Raw genomic sequence first — 17,804 nt, forward strand, 5'->3', positions numbered from 1 at the left:
AGAGATTCTTCTTCTTAATAATGATGTTTTTTGTTGTTTTAATTAGTGTATCTGTGGGTGCGATGACAGCTCTGTGTGGGACTCTTGCTGTGATGTCTTAATATAGTTTGTTCTTAGGTCTCTCTTGTAAAATAGAGCTCGACCTCACTGCAGAGCAGTGAGACTTCTAGAGTAAATAAAACTAGACTAAACTAAAAATAGATGTTGAATCCAATTAAAGCACTTTGTGGAGATGTTGCATTACCCTGTGTGATTTCGCAGCCTCCTGAAATCAGAATGAACTCCACCTGAGAGACACTGTGCCCTCCTACGTCAGTATTTTTTAAATCCACAAGAGGGAGCCATGCTCCAAAGTTTAGTCCTCCATCAATCAAGTAAGACCATCAGACAGCTCATGCTCAATATTTTGTCTGCATAATCCCCTTCCATCGTTTGTTTTTTATTAATATGTGCTTATTTGTACCATTAGTAGGCCAAGCCTTGTAGCTTATTAAAATACGGTTACTTTAGAAACGTTTTCATAGGGTATAAGACAGATTTAACTATTGCAAGAAAGAGTAAATTGAGGACTTGGGGCTTTCTAATGAGGAGTTTTCTTTTCCACAACTTCCAGAAGAAGAGATTTGATTCTTTTGTTGCATATTTAGACCTTTTTAAGAATCACTGCATGGACTTGGTAGCTAACAGTGAGTTTACAACTCATCCCATGTTTCAATAGCCTATGTAATAATATAATGCAATTGATAATATAATATAACCATATAGGCTAGCCTACTAATACCCTTGCTGTTACTCACACTGTAGCATTTGTCAAAGGACTATCAGTAGGCTAATAGTTAAGTTTCTGTGCCGATGATGATCGATAACACTTGTTTGATGAGCGCGATAATTTAATTAAAACACTAATTTCACAGCGACGATCACTCAGGAGACACAATGCAAGGTAATCCCTCCCCTCGTCTGTCTAGTTTCCTTGGTAGTAAAGTGTGAGAAACCACAAGTTTAAAAGCCACCAGCACATCAGCTGAGCAAAGTCAAAACAAGAGGAAACCACAGCGGGGGAAGAAGCACGAAGAGCTTTCATATTGCCTGTAACATAGAGAAAGAGCTGAGAGGGCGAGCTGGCGAGAAGAGGTGAAGATAATTTGAAATTACACATTCATTGGGTCATTTTGGAAACCCAGGAGGAGACAGAGACGGAGCTGGAACGCGTTTGAAGAAGGTGAGTCCACAACAGCTGCTTGTACTTTATTGCATCTGCCCAACAAGTTTTTCCCCCGCTGATAATTCACGCAGGTGAACCAGGCATACAAGATTAGATTAGATTAGCCTTTATTATCCCCCTTTGGAGAGATTTGTCCTGGACATCCGCGAGATCACAGTTGATGTAACAGCAACCATGTACAATCAAACTACATACAGTAACACACAGATCTATACACACCAATATATTACACACAAGCCCTACACCAAGATATTTATCACCATTAACCTGTAATGACATTCAACAGTCTGTCAGCTCTGTAAGTAAAACTGACTCCTTGAAATCAAATCAAGTGAGTGCTCCATGAAACTAGCAATGTGAGAGGCTTTTTTAGTCTTAGTGTCATTTGAAAAGGAACAAATCAAAATGTCCTGTTTTCATCTTGCAACCAGATGATTGCTCCCCTGTCATCTAGGCTATCTGATATAATTCAAACTCCCATGGGAGAAAGTGAATCCTCATGGTGATAAAAATGTTAGTCTGAATCACTGTAACAGTACACTCAAGTTGAGAGGATTTTCTTGATCCAGGATGTAACCTTGAGTAACTCATGAAGGGATTCTTATCAGCAGCTTCTGGACCTTGAACTCTCTTTTCTGTTTGATCACACGCGGGGACTCTCAATCTACTGTCTTTCTCCTTCGCAGTCAGTCCTCCAGGAACTCACACGCTGCTGATCTGCTGCTGCCTCCAGGTATCTGAACATTTCATTCACTTCTTACCTTCTCCTCACAAGCTACATGTCAGATTTGTCTCTGATCATCATTCTCAAATCTAACGGCATGTCCTTGTGAATACTGATCTCAGGTAATCTCACTTAATCTGACTTTTCTCTGCCTGACGCTCTTCTATGTCTCTCCCACTGAATTACTTTTCTATTGTCTCCTGTTCACTATCTTGAGATCAATTTTGACATGACTGTTCTTCCTATCTGCTCAGCAATAAATGCTTTAACAGCCCTTAAGACATTTGTGGTGATTTGAAGGTGAAAAGTCTCCTGGATTCAGACAGCTGGGTTGAAAAGTTGTTAGTTTTACAAAACAACTAGAAGGTAGTGAAACGTACAGCTTTAAAATCACCTGGAAACAACAGTTAAAGCAAAAAGGTCACTTTTCATCCCAACATTTCCCGTGTGCTTGGACGTCTTGTCACCCTTAAATCACCCCAAAATGTGTTTTTTAAATGAAACACGTTTCAATGCATCACACTGCTCATCTTTCTTGAAAATCCAAATGTAAAACCACTGCAGTCTTGGTCTTGATGTAGACTGCTTTTCATTCAACGCTCCATTTAAGAGTTCATTCATTTTCATGCAGTTAATCTGTAAGATTGTGTGTGCCTATTAACGCAGAGTGACATTAATGTATTGAAGGCAGTCATGCACAAAGGTTAATGAACATGCTGCCTAGCATGTGTCCCTCTCATTATCAAACTCCATACATGCTGAGATAATGAACTTTGGAAAACATGTGACCGGCAACTGTGCTGACTGTCTCACTCTCAAACTCGGCGCGCGTGTGTGTGTAGGTGGATGGGTGAATGGGTGGGCAGCTAGGAGTCCAAATGTGTGTGTCTCAGTCTGTAATTCTTCCTCAGCTATAGACGTATGGTTACTAATGAAGAGCCGGCGTTTTCAGGCATGTGGCATGTTTGCTCCTCTCCCTCTCTCTGTCAATACACTCAACCTTAAAAGGCCATTCCCTGTGCGGCCTAATGGCTGTCAAATCCACAAAACTGCTCTCAAATCCAACAGCGTGTATACAGATTTTTTGTCATGTTTGTCCCCACATTAGAGCCTGTGGCACGTCAATATGTTTTGTTTGACTAGATTTCGGCAGGATTGAAACAACACAAGTATTTGCTGTACGCATGCTATGATAAGTCACTCTCAGCAGTAACAGTATCACTGACGTGACCTTGTGTGTTGCCTCCACAGATGGCAGGAAATGATCACCGATAACTGGGGGGAGAGTTTAAGTCTTCGGTCTCACATCAAGGTGAAAAACGTCCCATTTGTGACTGAAAAACAGTTTTCCACTTTCCTAATTTAAAAATAAACCACCCATACACGAACAATGGCATCCAACATTCCCACCCCAGCACAAGAGGTGCCCAATGGCGGCCCCCCATCTGTGAAACCGGAAAGCTCGGAGGAGTCCATGAAGCTGAAGAAGGAGATCTCCCTCCTGAACGGGGTCTGCCTGATCGTGGGGAACATGATCGGCTCGGGGATCTTCGTCTCACCCAAGGGTGTCCTCATCCACAGCGCCTCATACGGCCTCTCTCTGGTGGTATGGACCGTCGGCGGGATCTTCTCCGTCTTCGGAGCCCTGTGCTACGCCGAGCTGGGGACCACCATCACCAAGTCGGGGGCCTCTTACGCCTACATCCTGGAGGCCTTCGGGGGTTTCATGGCCTTCATTCGCCTGTGGACGTCGCTGCTGATCATCGAGCCGACCAGCCAAGCCATCATAGCCATCACGTTCTCCAACTACATGGTGCAGCCAGTCTTCCCCACCTGTGTAGCTCCATACCTGGCCAACAGGCTGCTGGCTGCTGCTTGTATATGTAAGTACACATCTGGAGTGTGTCACTGTGTGTGTGTGCGTGTGTGTGTGAGACAGAGAGAGCACGTGAGAGAGACTAGAGAAGTGAAAAATGGTGACATGACTGCTGCCGTCAGCAGGTCTGCAGCAGAAAGACTCACTGACATCAGATGAAAGAGGAACTGAGCGACACCTAAAAAAGTAAATCAAGGGAAAAACCTTTTTACTCAATCTGTGCTGAGTAGGAAATCCTTGCACATTTATGACTTAAGTCACAACTTTTTTTTTTTTGTAGGAAGAATCTCTTGATAAATGTAGAGGTAGATACTGTGTGTGTGGATGTGGCCCAGATTACTGAGATAACTACAACACAATGGCACAGAGCAAAGCTGACAAACTGAATTAATCAAACTAACAAGGTCTTGGCAAGAAATTCACACAAAAAAACCCGCTTACCTAGGCAACCCAGCAAACTTTAGAGGCACAGAAATACCAACACTCGGGCAACCAGACAATGACTCAAGAAGCCGACGACGGACAGAGAGCTCGTTAAGGTAGTATTTTATAGTAGAGCCCTGAAATTCAAGATAAAGAATAGTTTGCTCGTTTGCAATAAATAGTACTCATTCATCCACCCACGCACCTGAAAGGCATGCATAAGCAGCGCTCACAGGAGGGTGCTGATAGCTGTGAGATAAAGTCCTTTACGGCAGTGAGACTCTGGCCTGAGAGACTAATAGGTGACTGACAGCGCACATGAGTGGAGCTGAAAACTAAATTAAACACACTTCCTTTTACTCTCTTGGAGCCTGAGACTGGTAAACTTTGCCTCTCCTGCTTGGAAATGATGACTTGATTTTGTGGTCCATTTTGGTTTAGGATAAGCTTTTGGTCATACTTTTATTGTTCAAAGTTATTTTTTATGTCCTATTTTTTTAGTTCTAGGCAGAAATTGTCTTGAAACTAGGTTTAACATTAGTTGGTCCAATTTCTACGGAAGCCCAGTTATGCCAGAAAAAAAATAGATAAAACCTATTTTAAAAATTAACTTAAGTCAAACTTATTAAGTTAAAACCGTGTAAAAGTCAAATCTTTGACTTACTATCTTAAAAGTTTTGCCTGTCCAGACCTTTGAGCACGCCCACACCGCTTAATCATAAATAATTCAGAATCACATAATATTGTTCATTGACAAAATGTACCTCTTCCTCCTCATGTACCGTAGGTACTGCAAAGGACCGCAATGAGTTCAGTGATCTCAAATGTATGAGATAAGCAGATTTACTTGCAAATCTCACACAAATGACGTCCAGTGTTGATCTATGAAGAGAAAGTTTTGCTTCGCGGGTCTCTGAGTCATGTAACAGAAATAAAACCTTTAAATTTTACTGAAAGTATTAAACAATTTATACATTTCGATCCATCAGCAGTAATAAAACACCTGCTCAGTCCTGGATGTCGGAGCTTCCCCGCTTCATATGAGTTCACTGAGTGAACTGAGTTTTTGAAGATCTCCATTTCACTTCACATCTGGACCAAATTTTGCCCGACTGCCAGTCAGCCGGTGTCCTAAACTCGATCTCACACATCCCACCCTTCTATCCTTTCACTGTCAACACACCAGGCCTCTACTTTTGTGTGGCACCGCTCATCGCTGGTCGCCTTCGTCCAGGACGTTGTGTCTTGTTGTGTTTTGACTGGGGCCTCTCACTTGTTATGATCCTCTAGCTGTCAATATGCTGGAAGATGATAGTGTTATGATTCATCCCCTCACTGCAGCTGAAGGTGCTTTGGTGGCCAACGTGAAGGAGAGGGCAGTGATGTAATCCTGTTTTGGTCTATTTCTTAAACGCCTTGGGGGATGTGGAGGTCAATGTGGAGAGATAAGTGTGGTCTGTGAGCGGGAGCGCTTTTTATGTTCTGACCCTCTACGCTATTGTAGCTGAATACATGAATTTGTTAATTCAGTGCTTACAAGACTTGTAGGGTCAAGAGGAAGACATTAGAGAAACAAATTACAGTGTAATTTATGTGAGACTCACTGCTGCTCCTTAACAACTGGGTGGCTTAAAATGAGACATTGTGTCCTGCTATTTCCATGTTTAGATACTTGGAGTAAGCATGTGCTGATAAAGAGGACAGGGAGAGAAAGAAGTCACAGAGAGACATATGTAAACATGTTTTCCAGGAACATCAATGCTGCTCAAAGTGAAGGAAGGCGATCAGGGTAGCAGTTAAGACCACCTGTACTATCAGTTATTGGGCCTGTGGGCCACAAATCACCAACCTTGAGTAAAAATACACAAAGTCATCAGATCAGTGGTGGTTTCACAATACAAATATGTCTGACTTCCATGGCTGTACCTGTGTGCACTTGTGTGTGTGCTGCACTCAGCTGTTTCCTCGTCTGATAAACAACAGGACAGTCTGCTTGAGTCAGCAGCAGTGTTTCCTTAAATCAGCCATACTCCCACATGGAAACACATTCAGTTTACAGAGTAAATGTCCCCCACTGAGACAGTGAAAGGATATGTTTCTCTGTGTGTGTGTGTGCACTTACCAACCTATCCAACAGTGGACCTCGACGTCGTTACACACACACTAAGATGGGACTAAAAAGTGAACAGGGGACATTTTTTAGGTCCCCTGTTGGACATGCTTTAAATCATGCTAAAATCATGTCTAAAACCCTCTGGTAATTTTTTTAAACTATTGTCAAGAGGGGACCTGAAGGTGTGTGAGTGTTTAAGTCCATTCTCAGCAGTGCCTCTAGTGGATAAAGCATAGATTTTAACGACTCATTCACACACGTCGTTCTTAACACTCCCCTATAGAGTGAATGGCTTGTAGCCCCAGGGAGTCTTTCAGACTGTAGAGGGGCTATTATACAAGCTACTCAGTAAAGAAAGCTGTCTCTTGAAACACGATTTCTTAATTTTTTCTAACAAAATATACAGGCTGAGTTTTAGTGGATGTCTTGTGTTTTAAGATCAACATGTATTAAAATAAAGGGCTACACAGAGAGCAGGAGAGTAAAAAGAATTTTAGATTCAAAAGAAACAAAAATAGAAAAACAACCAGGGTAGAATTATAAACTAAATGATTAGAGGTAAGATACTTTCTATTTGGTTTTAATTAATTGTTAAAAAGTATTTGACATCAGACTTTGACTACAGCTATAAACTTATTCAGTCCTAAAATACTAAACTGACCAGTTTTCACAACCACTGAATGTCATCATATTTATGTTCTTAGTCTTCACTTACAGAAATGCATTTTATTTATTGATTTGCATTACAGACAAAGGGACCACACTTGTACTGTGTGGAACGACAGGAGTCCACTGTTCACTGGTACATGATGACACAAGTTCTCTCTTAGATAGCATGGAGCGATAAACACACTCCAACTTGTGTGAAAATAATAAATAAACAAATTTAATCATACTTTTGAGACAATAAACTAACTAGTCTCTTTATTTTTTATACAGTTTTTTGAAAAAAAAATATATAAAGGCTGAGTTTTAGTGGATGTCTTGTGTTTTAAGATCAACATTGTATTAAAATAAAGGGCTACACAGAGAGCAGGAGAGTAAAAAGAATTTTAGATTCCAAAAATAGAAAAACAACCAGGGTAGAATTATAAATTAAATGATTAGAGGTAAGATACTTTATATTTGGTTTAAATTAATTATTAAAAAGTATTTCACATCAGACTTTAACTATAGCTTTAAACTTGTTCAGTCCTAAAATACTAAACTGACCAGTTTTCACAACCACGGAATGTCAATACATTTTGTCATCATATCTATGTGCTTAGTCTACACTTACAGAAATGCATTTTATTTATTGATTTGCATTGCAGAAAAAGGGACCACACTTGTACTGTGTGGAACAATAGGAGTCCACTATTCACTGGTACATACTGAGTAAGTTCTCTCTCAGATAGCATGGGGTGATATTCACACTCCAAGAAAAGAAATTAATAAATAAGCAAAATTAATCATACTTATGAGAAGAAATAAACTTAAACTCTATTTGGTATAATCTGTTATTTTAAGAAAATATAAAGCCTGTTTTTATTTAAGTTTTTTGCAACAAAATACAAAGGCTGAGTTTTAGTGAAATTCCTAAATTGTTTCAAGCTTCAGACTACTAAAATGATAGACTACCCAGTAGGCAGCAGAATGAGTATTTTAAAAGCACAAAAAAGTGAAAGTAAAAACAAAATGTATAAAAAGGTCAGCTGCAAGATCTCTTCATTTTTAATTAATGGATTTAATACTATTTATTATCCTACTTTTTTGAACTAGAACTTATCATACATTTATTATCATACATACCTTTGAAATGGTACATGACAAGTGTTTGTATATGTCCTAAATCTATATTTAGGAAGTTGTTGCTCGCAAACCACATTGACAACGGACCTGTCTGTCAATTGAATAATTAGTTTCATAAACACCGCTGCACAAATCTATCCAACACAACGCTGTCAATGTCAGAGAGCCACCTTCAAAAAAGTTATCAGCAAGCATGTAAGGAGCCTATCTAATAAGGATAGTTCTGTAAATTTTAGAATACAGCTGTCAAAGTTAGCACGCTGTGCATAACTGATAGTCAGTAGGTGTGTTCGAGATGACTGTGGCTTACTTTCACCGACTTGATAGTCCAACATGAGCTGCAGGCAACTGCAGGGGCGGAGTATAAAAACAGCATTGTCAAGTCAGACACAATCTACCTCTGGTAGACTGTGTGAGCTTACTGTAAGCTTAGAACAATGATCAGGCAATAGGTGGTTCCAACTTTGTGCAGCCAGAGAAAAGCTACTGATGAGACATCATGGTGACGTTTTGCAGCGCCGCCAAAAGTTGACTGCAACATCCTGCCTATTTGACTAAAAATTATTTAGTTAAGTAATTATAACATAAAACTATAACTGAAACCTTGAAGAGTTTAATCCTGCAACTGAGAACGTGCTGTCCATTGCTAAGAAGTGTGTAACCCACATTACCCCTTAGAAAAAGACTATTACAGAGGACATGAAATCCAGAGGCAAACTCCTTCCCTTGGTGATCAAGTATTATAAAGCTAGTTAGCTACTTTTGCACAGTTGAAATCATATTATGTCGAAACTAAAGTGTGAAATGTTGAAAAAGCAAAATGAACAATTCTTAAGAGAAAATTATAATCTAAACCAAATATATAAGATGTAGTGTTGTTTTTTAGAAAAGTGTCACCAGCAATGTTGTCATTGTAGCTTTTTGAAATGTGGGATTAAACATTTGTTTGCGAATAGAGAAGCATATTTGAGGGCTGTCAAATGGTGCAGCATCGTAACAATGGAACTGAGAGTTTGCATCAAGTGGAGAACACACAACCAGTGCTGCATTAAATTCACACTGATATTTAGCAGGTATTTGTCTTTATATGTTTTTACATCTAAGTATTGTCAACTTAAATGTTTCTTTAGCGTGTACAGTTTAAATGTGTGTTAGTGCTTTTAATAGCCATTGAAATAGTGAAGAGTTACCTATAGCTCATCTCAGAACCATCACAACGTTGGATGGCTATTCATAACACAAGTTGTTCAACCTCAAATAGACATAACAGCACAAAATATACAGAACTATATAAAAGCAAACTTTATTGAATGTGCTTTTAAGCTAAGACACACACAAACTCCTAAACTGAAAGTTCCTCATGTGCCCCCCCCCTCTTCTGTGTTCTTACACTGAACAAAATTATAAACGCAACACTTTTGTTTTTGACCCCATTCATCGTGAGCGGAACTCAAAGATCTAAGACTTTCTCTATGTACACAAAAGGCCAATTTCTCACAAATAGTGTTCACAAAACTTTCAAAATCTGTGTTAGTGAGCACGTCTCCTTTGTTGAGATAATCCATCCACCTCCCAGGTGTGGCATATCAAGATGCTGATCAGACAGCATGGGTATTGCACAGGTGTGCCTTAGGCTGGCCGCAATAAAAGGCCGCTCAAAAATGTGTAATGTGTAATCCCTGTATTGGGGGTGTCTGGGGTGTCTGGAAACCAGTCAGTATCTGGTGTGACCACCATTTGCGTCACGCAGTGCAACACATCTCCTTTGTATAGAGTTGATCAGGTTGTTGATTGTAGCCTGTGGAATGTTGGTCCACTCTTCAATGGCTGTGCAAAGTTGCTGGATATTAGCAGGACCTGGAACACGCTGTCGTATATGCCGATCCAGAGCATCCTAAACATACTGAATGGGTGACATGTCCAGTGAGTATGCTGGCCATGCAAGAAATGGGATGTTTTCAGCTGCCAGGAATTGGTCGTGGACGAATGGCACAACAGTTGGCCTCTGGATCTCGTCACGGTATCTCTATGCATTTAAAATGCCATCAAGGCATGAGGATGCAAACCGATTCTTGCAGCAGCTGTCCGGGTGGCTGGTCTCAGACGATCTTGGTGGTGGAGATGCTGGATGTGGATGTCCTGGGCTGTTGAGGGAATAGAGAATCGGTTTGTTATCAAAACCAGACATTTGTTTTACAGTACTTTAATGCCACTGTTCTATAATCGTTGAGGACTTCTTTGGTACCATAACAAGGCATCTGAGTACTCTCAGAACCGGGCCCCTTCTATGGAGTCAGTGATGTGTCTTCAAATATATTCCTGCAAGAATTCTCATGGCTCAGTGTTTGTGGTGGTGATTTTTCCCAAAACCTGATAAATAGATTAAAAAACTGAATAATTGAATTATCTGTCATCAAATTCCATAAACGACCAACACTATCTCAGCAATTCTAACACTCGATGAGGATCATATGCATTGTCACCCTAAGGGTTTGAATTTGTATCTACATTTATATAATACACATCAAAAATCTGTACACTATGTATGATGGCAGTGGGTGACTTGGCCTTTGGTAATGCAACTTCTCTGGAGTCTTGTGGGAGATATTTTGAAACTGTAAAGAGCGGATGTACAAAACTCCACTTTTATTGAAAATTGTACCCTACGTTACAAGCTACTCACAAAAAGTCGCTAAATAAGATGTTTTACATCAGAAAACATCTACTAAGAATTGGAATAATAACCATACGTATGTGTGATTTAGTACACCACAAAAAATTGGGGATAAATAACTAGCATGGACAAAAATACAGCAACACCTACGCATTACTTTTATGACATCCCATTCTAAATCCATAGGCAATATTTCCATTAACAACGAATGAAAATACAGCCCCTACCAAATTTATTAGGACAGGGGTAGTACCTTTGTCCATATAGTGTATTTGGATTGAAATCTATCTCAAAAGGAGGAAGACTGATGGTCTCTCTGATTGGTCTGACACATCATCAACATCGCTTAAAGTCACTCAAAGACAAAGAATTGAAATGATAATCATTTAATATGTAAGGCTTACAATGAATGTCAACCAGGCATGTATAGTCATTCAAATTCAAGGTGACCACAAGCATCTTATTAATGTCCAAATATGAATCTGGACAACTTAGGTCACTCTCTTCTGATAGAATTTAAACTTACTTCAATTACGTACATTAAATGTAGTGGTGGAGTTACCTACACTGAAAAAAATAATTCATTGGATTTACTCAATTGAATAGTGGACATTGGTTGCACACAATTTTTTGCTTTGGTAGCCACTTACACAGTTGTGTTCAAGCAACCCAGATTATTCGCGTTCAAGCAACCCAGATTATTCACATTCAAGCAACACAGACGAACACAGACTGTTTGTGCTCAATCAACACAAGTACTTTATATTGCTATAAAGTTAATGAAATGGGATTATTGTAAATATTCTTTTCACATGAAATTAAATCTATATGTATTAATAAAATAAATTACAGTTAACCAAGGAAAGTGAAAATCAAGGGCAACAGCACTGGTTAAGGTTTCTTGAAGGGATTTTGCTTCTCATCTGAGAGGCTTATTTAGTTCTGATTGAACAACTACCATCCAGCCACAGCTGAAGAAGCCTCTTAGATGAGAAGTGAAACGTCTTCAAGAAACCTTAGCCAGTCCAGTTGCCATTGATTTCAACCTTTCTTGGATAACCATGACTGGATGACTTCACAAACAAATTAGTTAAGAAATAAACAATTATCAAATGTATCGTCGTTAACATTTCACTTAACTATTCTAAACACTAACAATATATTTTTATTAAAAACTATGAGTCTGTTAAATTCTGACCTTTTATTCAACAAATGAATGTGCTTCACAGGTGTGTGGCTAGAAAGAAATGGTGCTGAGTTTCCAAAATTATATGTTCACCATACTATGCCATGGGGATGTCAAGATTTAACAAAGATATATAACATATGTAATAGTAAAATGTGCCTAGTACTGGACAGTAATCAAAACTGTAAAACTTTGTGGTACTAACACCAGGCCTGAAACACTGCTTCCTGGGGTGTACTGCATACTGTAGCTAAGAACACATACAGTGGGTACGGAAAGTATTCAGACCCCTTTAAATTTTTCACTCTTTGTTTCATTGCAGCCATTTTCCAAAAATCAAAAAAGTTCATTTTATTTCTCAGTAATGTACACTCAGCAGCCCATCTTGACAGAAAAAAACAGAAATGTAGAAATGTTTGCAAATTTATTAAAAAAGAAAAACTGAAATATCACATGGTCATAAGTATTCAGACCCTTTGCTCAGTATTTAGTAGAAGCGCCCTTTTGATCTAATACAGCCATGAGTCGTTTTGGGAAAGATGCAACAAGTTTTTCACATCTGGATTTGGGTATCCTCTGCCATTCCTCCTTGCAGATCCTCTCCAGTTCTGTCAGGTTGGATGGTAAACGTTGGCGGACAGCCATTTTCAGGTCTCTCCAGAGATGCTCAATTGGGTTTAAGTCAGGGCTCTGGCTGGGCCATTCAAGAACAGCCATGGAGTTGTTGTGAAGCCACTCCTTCGTTATTTTAGCGGTGTGCTTAGGCTCATTGTCTTGTTGGAAGGTAAACCTTTGGCCCAGTCTGAGGTCCAGAGCACTCTGGAAAAGGTTTTCGTCCAGGATATCCCTGTACTTGGCCGCATTCATCTTTCCCTCGATTGCAACCAGTCGTCCTGTCCCTGCAGCTGAAAAACACCCCCACAGCATGATGCTGCCACCACCATGCTTCACTGTTGAGACTGTATTGGACAGGTGATGAGCAGTGCCTGGTTTTCTCCACACATACCGCTTAGAATTAAGGCCAAAAAGTTCTATCTTGGTCTCATCAGACCAGAGGATCTTATTTATCACCATCTTGGAGTCCTTCAGGTGTTTTTTAGCAAACTCCATGCGGGCTTTCATGTGTCTTGCACTGAGGAGAGGCTTCCGTCGGGCCGCTCTGCCATAAAGCCCCGACTGGTGGATTGCTGCAGTGATGGTTGACTTACTACAACTTTCTACCATCTCCCGACTGCATCTCTGGAGCTCAGCCACAGTGACCTTTGGGTTCTTCTTTACCTCTCTCACCAAGGCTCTTCTCCCCCGATAGCTCAGTTTGGCCGGACGGCCAGCTCTAGGAAGGGTTCTGGTCGTCCCAAACGTCTTCCATTTGAGGATTATGGAGGCCACTGTGCTCTTAGGAACCTTAAGTGCAGCAGAAATTTTTTTGTAACCTTGGCCAGATCTGTGCCTTGCCACAATTCTGTCTCTGAGCTCTTCAGGCAGTTCCTTTGACCTCATGATTCTCATTTGCTCTGACATGCACTGTGAGCTGTAAAGTCTTGGCTTGACAGGTGTGTGGCTTTCGTAATCAAGTCCAATCAGTATAATCAAACACAGCTGGACTCAAATGAAGGTGTAGAACCATCTCAAGGATGATCAGAAGAAACAGACAGCACCTGAGTTAAATATGAGTGTCACGGCAAAGGGTCTGAATACTTATGACCATGTGATATTTCAGTTTTTCTTTTTTAATAAATTTGCAAACATTTCTACATTTCTGTTTTTTTCTGTCAAGATGGGGTGCTGAGTGTACATTACTGAGAAATAAAATGAACTTTTTTGATTTTTGGAAAATGGCTGCAATGAAACAAAGAGTGAAAAATTTAAAGGGGTCTGAATACTTTCCGTACCCACTGTACATACATACAACAGTTTTTCTAAATGCATCTGCATCTATAAAAAAAACAAAATATCAAGAAACACCTTAAATGTACTGTGGGAAGCTTAAGATTTTTGAACCATGCTATAATAACAGATTCCAGAGTGTAAAATGGTAAATGGAATGGTAAAATCCCAAATGCAAGTGTGAGTGCTGTCTCTGAGAGGTGACCCGGAGCAGGTGAGGGGTGTGAATGTGTGTCTGATTGTCTGCAGTGAGAATCTGTGTCTGATTGTCTGCAGTGTGGGGGAGGGTTTCTTGTGGCCGATGATGATTGTTAGGCCTTTGAACTTGCACTACTTAACATTTTCAACATTTCACACTTGAACCCAATATTGTGTCTCGCCTAGTCTTGTAAACTTAGTGTCTCTTCAAACCCCAAGTAACTACAGAAGTTTCTCTTTTTTTTTTATTCATGCTGGAGTGTGAGTGTCAATCCATGCTATCTAAGAGGGAACTTGTGTCATCATGTACCAGCCAACAGTGGACATTTTTGTAATGCAAATCAACAAACAAAATGCATTCCTTTAGATATAGATTAAAGATACACGTACATTGTAAAATTGACTGAAATCCTGTGATTGTCATAATTGGTCAATATCATATTTGGAAAATTTGGGGGCTAAGTCCTTTCAAAGGGCTAGTGAAAGTTTATAATAAATCTGTTTTTAGCAAATAATAAAAAATGAAAATTAAGAATCTTTCTGCTGACCATTTACTTCCTAATTTCAATTTATTTATCATGCTTGAGGAATATTTAATGATGTTGGAGTGTGACTGTTGCTCCATACTATCTAAGAGGGGACATGTGTCGTTATGTAGCAACCAACAGTGGATTCTTGTCATTTAATGCCATACAAGTGTGGACCTTTTTTTCTGTGCCTAATGCAAACCAGCAAATATTATGCATTCCTGATGAAAACTCATCAGGACATTAATGCTTCATGAATTCATTTGGGTAGCCCTTTATATTAGGGCCTGTCCATAAAGTACACAGATACATCTAAGCTTGCTCATCTGTAACTAAACCAGCATTTTCAACATTCCACACTTCAACAAGGGATCGACTTTGCCTCTGGATTTCATGTCATCGGTAATAGTCTTTTTCTCATGGGTAATGTGGGTTACACATTTCTTAGCAAAGGACAGCAGCTTTTCAGGTGGAGGATCAAACTTCAGGCTCTTGAAGGTTTAAGTTGGTAAAGTTTTACTTATGACTCCCCTAACATGTGGGCAGCCCTTCATTTTAATGCAGTGTCAAGATTGAAAATGTTTAAGCCATCCATTAAAGCTGAGACTTTATATTTCATTACAAAACATAATAACAAATCATGCTTGAGGAATATTTAATGATGTTGGAGTGTGACTGTTGCTCCATACTATCTAAGAGGGGACATGTGTCGTTATGTAGCAACCAACAGTGGATTCTTGTCATTTAATGCCATACAATTGTGGACCTTTTTTTCTGTAGGCCTAATGCAAACCAGCAAATATTATGCATTCCTGATGAAAATCATCAGGACATTAATGCTTCATGAATTCATTTGGGTAGCCCTTTATATTAGGGCCTGTCCATAAAGTACACAGATACATCTAAGCTTGCTCATCTGTAACTAAACCAGCATTTTCAACATTCCACACTTCAACAAGGGATCGACTTTGCCTCTGGATTTCATGTCATCGGTAATAGTCTTTTTCTCATGGGTAATGTGGGTTACACATTTCTTAGCAAAGGACAGCAGCTTTTCAGGTGGAGGATCAAACTTCAGGCTCTTGAAGGTTAAGTTGGTAAAGTTTTACTTATGACTCCCCTAACATGTGGGCAGCCCTTCATTTTAATGCAGTGTCAAGATTGAAAATGTTTAAGCCATCCATTAAAGCTGAGACTTTATTACAAAAAATTACAAAAAATAATAACAAATCATGCGGAATAATTATTGATGCTGGATGTTGGAGTGTGACTGTTGCTCCATACTATCTAGAGGGGACATGTGTCGTTATGTAGCAACCAACAGTGGATTCTGTCATTTAATAGAAGTGTGACCTGTAGGCTTAATGCAAACCTGAAAATACTATGCATTCCTGATGAAAACTTATCAGGACATTAATGCTTCATCAGTTTATTTGGGTAGCCCTTTATCTTACAGTCTGAAGCTTAATACTAGTTAGGAAATCTACTATTGCTGAGCCTTTAAGTTTTGTACAAAAGCATATTATCAAATCATGTGTCAACAGACTGCTTACTTATTATTGTTTTTGCTTTTTTTGTCATATATATGTCATATAGTTTGAATGTCAAATTATCCTTATTAGAAAAAGGATAACTCATTATCTGTTGTCTGACCTCAATATATACATAAATGACTTTAAAATGAACGCTCTAAAGATATCCAAATAGCCTTAACAGAGTGTAGTGGATGTGTGATTCAAAACCAGTCTAAGATTCAGTTATTAAGAGCAAATACAAAGTAACTCTTTAAAATGCATACATTACCATTCCACACAGGTCATAAAAATGACCATCCCACACAGAGAATATGAATTCCCTAAGAGAAAATTAGTGCACTAGTGTAATAAGATTTTATATATTGAAACCTAGATCAGGTAAATTTTGTTGGTAATACTGTAGTCCTTGATATCAATGCATTCAGCCAAGTTACTTCTGAATTAAAGTTTAACTTAATTATTTTCATTAAAGTGATAGTGGTTATTTATGTAATGTTTGGATCACGGTGAAATGTTTACACATCGCTCACATTAAAGTTAAATGATCCATTTTTGAAAGAAACAAAGAAAGTCTTTGAAGGTAAATAGGTGAGAATGAGCACAGACACTTCCACTGCATAACAATGGAGGTCCCCTCTGGATAGGTAGCTATTGTTTGAGGATCTAAGTCCCCTCTTGGCACTTTCTTTAAAAAGCAAAAAAAAAGCACATTTGCAGTAATATTATGTTAAAAGACGGTAAAAGTAATTTTGTATTATATTTATTTACTTCAAAGAACTAGAAACACATTTCGACACTTGACAGTTTAAACCGCGGTGCACTGTTGATTAGGTACGCGTGTGGTGTGTGTGTGTAGAATATATGCATATTTAAGTGTGTGCTTTGGTTGCTTCCCCTTAGGTTTGCTGACCTTTGTGAACTGTGCCTATGTGAAGTGGGGCACCAGGGTCCAGGACTTTTTCACCTACGCCAAAGTCATCGCTCTCATCGCGTCATCATCACTGGCCTGGTGAAGATCGGACAAGGTGCTAAAGCTAATCCTCTCTTCATTGAAAACACTATAAGAATACTAAAGCAAAGGTTTAGATGTTAAAATTATAAGACTTTACAGCTGTGGCTTGGGGATTTTTACAGTGAAATAAGCTTAAGATCATGCTTTTTACCACAATTTTTCAAATATAGAAAAGTATTCATATTAACCTACTATAAAATCCTGCCCACCGTGTGAACCTCTGACCACAAGAGACAGATCCAGAAAGTTTGATAACAGACGAGTGGGAACATGAATGAATCAGCAGTTGGGTCAAAGTAACCCACAGCTGTTCAGCTGCAAATGAAGTCCTTACAAACCCTTTAACCCAGCATGAGCAACCCAACAGGGTGTTTACAGAAACAACCTAGCACTTGATGAGCTTATGGTGAAAATCGCTGCTTAAAATTTGGAGATTAGGAATGATTCTCACAAACAAACTGAGATCGTTTTTTGGTGTTTTCCAGGTCACACAGAACTTCGAGAGCCTGTTTGAAGGATCCTCTCAGGATCCAGGACACATTGCTCTGGCTCTGTACTCAGCTCTGTTTCCTACTCTGGATGGGACACCCTCAACTTTGTCACAGAGGAGATCAAGAACCCGAGAGGTAAGGG

The 17,804-nt window shown here is 39.3% G+C and overlaps 1 pseudogene; it reads left to right on the forward strand.

The window, feature by feature from the left end:
* Positions 1 to 844: 844 nt before the first annotated feature.
* LOC119896739 lies at positions 845 to 17,797 on the forward strand (annotated as a pseudogene).
* The last annotated feature ends 7 nt before the right edge of the window (positions 17,798 to 17,804 follow it).

Source organism: Micropterus salmoides, unplaced genomic scaffold (genome assembly GCF_014851395.1).
Source record: "Micropterus salmoides isolate LMB-PRFRI ecotype aquatic unplaced genomic scaffold, ASM1485139v1 Ms_hic_scaffold_1020, whole genome shotgun sequence".
NCBI classification, from domain to species: domain Eukaryota; kingdom Metazoa; phylum Chordata; class Actinopteri; order Centrarchiformes; family Centrarchidae; genus Micropterus; species Micropterus salmoides.